We start from the raw sequence: 3524 nt of genomic DNA on the forward strand, positions 1-3524 counted from the left end.
GGAAGTATCGCCAGAGCCCAGCAGGTCGAGGCTGCGGTGGCCGGGAGCGGTTATTGCACTCCAGTCTAGGTGCCAGAGTGAGACTCCAACTCAAAAAAAAAAAAAAAGAAAAGAAAAATAGCCTGGGGCAGGGAGGTGGGATTATCTGCCTGGGGAAGGGGCGGGGGGCACACCTCATCAACAAGGGTACCTGCACAATAAATATTTGTATACCTAACCCTTAATTGTACCCTACAATTTTAAAATAAAAAAAAGAAAACTTGACAAGATATGTGAAACACTGGTTTTAGGGAAAAAAATAGATAGCCTATACTCTAGAATAGACAGTTCTTCCTTTCCAGAAAGAGGTGATGAATCATAGCAGGAAATATTGGGTTTTTTTCCTCAAGTACCTTACCAATGAAAGTCATTAAAAATAGAACCATCATTTGAGAACAATCTTGGGAAGAGTTAGAATAGAGACAGGTTTGCTATGAAGTCAGCATCTCTGAGTTAGTATCCTTGGATTTTCATCTCTGTCACCATCTCTCCAAGACCTCAAAAGGACTTGGATATTAATAAATAAATAAATAAATAAATAAATAAATAAATAAATAAATAAATAAGAGCCTGGCGTGGTGGCTTAAACCTGTAATCCCAGAATTTTGGGAAGTGGCGGCAAGAGGATGGCCGCTCAGGGGGTTCGAGATCAACCTGGACAACATGGTGAGACCTTGTCTCCACAATAAATCAAAAAATTAGGCGAGCATGGTGGCACATGCCTGTGGTTCCAGCTACTTGGAAGGTTGAAGTAGAGGGATCACCTGAGCCCAGCCGGTTGAGGCTGTGGTGGCTGTGAGCATGCCACTGCACTTCAGCATGGGTGACAGAGTGAAACTCTGACTCAAAAAAAAAAGAATTAAAATGCTACTTAAAAAAGATTTAGACTGCTCTCAATGATATATGTAACGAGAAATAGGCTACCTGTGTGCAGTGGCTCATGCCTGTAATCCCAGCACTTTGGGAGGCTAAGATAGGAGGATTGCTTGAGCCTAACAGTTCAAGAACAGGGTAGGCAACATGGTAAGATATTGCTCTACAAAAATAAAAAAAAATTTCAAATGAGCCAAGTGTGGTGGTGTACACTTGTCGTCCCAGCTACTCCAGAGGCTGAGGCAGAAAGATTGCCTGAGCCCAGGAGGCTGAGGCTGCAGTGGCCATGAGTATGCCACTGCACTCCAGCCTGGGGTGATGGGTGAGACTCCGATTCAAAAAAAAAAAAAAAAAGGAAAAATAATTGTTAAATACCTAACTAGAAACAGGCCTCAGTGTGTCGTGAAGAAGAATTCTAGCTGTGGAAGACAAGACAGTGCGACCTGGGTGCTGACAGATGTGCTGACTAATTTGATTGTGGTAATCTCTACACATCATATGCATATATCAAAGCATCACGTTGTATATCTTGAATATATCCAAACCTTTGTCAGTTACATATCTTTATTTATTTTTTGAAAAGTCAGACTCTGTCACCCAGGCTGGAGTGCAGAGGCATGCTCACGGCCACCGCAGACTTGACTTGTTGGGCTCAGATCCTTCCGCCTCAGCCTTCCAAGTATCTGGAACCACAGGTATATGCCACCATGCCTGGTTAATTTCTTTGTTTTTAATTGTAGAGACGACGTCTCACCAAGTTACCCAGGTTGGTCTTGAACCCCTAGGCTCAGGCAGTCCACCTGCCTCAGACTCCCAAAGTGCTGGGATTACAGCGGTGAGCTACCGCACCCGACCAAATATTTTTAAATTATGAAAAAGAAAACTGGGCATGGTGGTGTGCACCTGTACTCGAACTAACAAAAGGCTGAGGCAGAAGGATCACTTGAGGCCAGGAGTTCACCACTAACTAAGCAAAACATCAGCTTGGGCAACTTGGTGAGACCCCCATCTCTACAATAGATAAAAAAAATTAGCCAGTTGTGATAGTTTGTACCTGTAGTTCCACCTACTTGGAAGTCTGAGGCGGAAGGCTCACCTGCACCTGAGCCCAGCAGGTCAAGGCTGCGGTGGCCGTGAGCGTGCCTCTGCACTCCAGGCTGGGTGACAGAATGAGACTCCAACTCGAAATAAAATAAAAAAGAAAGAAGACAGTATGGGGGAGGTGGTTGTATTGCCGGGAAGGTGAGGGTGGCCCATACCGCCCCCTAGCAGGGGTGCACCTGAGGGTCTAACCATCCTTTTTTTTTCTTTCAGTTTTTGAGAGACAAGGTCTCCCTCAGTCACCCAGGCTGGAGTGCAGTGGCACAATCATGGCTCACTGCAGCCTCGAATTCCTGGGCTCAAGCAATCCTCCCACCTCAGCCTCCCAAGTAGCTAGAATTGCAGCATGCATCACCATACATGTCCAATTTTCTTGATTTTTTTGTAGAGACGAGGTCTCACTGTGTTGACCAGGATGGCTGACCATTTTTTTTTTTTTTTTGAGTTGGAGTCTCACTCTGTCACCCAGGCTGGAGTGCAGTGGCATGCTGCCGGTCACCGCAGTCTCGACCTGCTGGGTTCAGGCGATCCTTCTGCCTCAGCCTTCCAATTAGCTGGAACTACAGGAGCGAGCTACCATGCCCAGCTAATTTTTGATTTATTGTAGAGAGGAGTTCTCACCAAGTTTCCCAGGCTGGTCTCGAACCCATGGGCTCAGGTAATTCTCTCACCTCGGCCTCCCAAAGTGCTGGGATTATAGGCGTGAGCCACTGAGCGTGGCTCGCTGGGCGCTTTAAAACTGAGTCAAACAGCATCTGTCTCCACCCAGGCCTCTGGGAAGGTGGGGCCTCAGAGCACGGCTCTCTTCAGCTCACTGGATCTGTCTCTCCCTTCAGGTAGTTGAGGGTGTCTCTGTGACCAGCTCAACTCCTGAACACACCAAGGCAGATGGGAACCTCAGTCCTGTGGCCGACAAGAGCTGGACACACATTTTGTTCTTGGAGATTTGCAGCTCACATTCCAGCAGGGTCAGGAAACAGGAAGCCAAACAAAGGAAAGAAGCCCGGAGGAAGAGACCTAAAGAGACAGAGACAAGAAGGGACACACTTTCTTTCTTTCTTTTTTTTTTTTTTTTTTGTTAAGAAAGAAAAGTTTATTTAAATCAGAGAGAGAAAGATGAGAGAGAAGATTCACCTCCCCAAGGTGGGGGAGGGGGCCAAAGCCAGGAAGCATGGCGACAGCCATGGCTCAAAGAGCACATGACCCCACCAGACTCTAGCAAGGCAGTGGCAGGACACACTTTCAAATCCGAGCTAGGAAGCTCATCCTCTGAGCTTTGAGTTGGCCATGGAAATAGAGACTCTTTAAATTAAATGTTTTTATTTTAATGAGATATACAAACAAAACAGAAGATATACCTCACATATGCACAGCTTAAAAATAACAACAGCCGAGTGTGGTGGCTCCTACCTGTAATCCCAGTACTCTGGGAGGCTGAGGCAGGAGGATTGCTTGAACCCAGGAGTTTGAGATCAGCCTGGGCAATATAGTGAGACCTCGTCTCAAAAAAA

Source organism: Carlito syrichta, unplaced genomic scaffold, assembly GCF_000164805.1.
Source record: "Carlito syrichta isolate Samal-C Ts95f unplaced genomic scaffold, Tarsius_syrichta-2.0.1 Scaffold123285, whole genome shotgun sequence".
Lineage (NCBI taxonomy): Eukaryota > Metazoa > Chordata > Mammalia > Primates > Tarsiidae > Carlito > Carlito syrichta.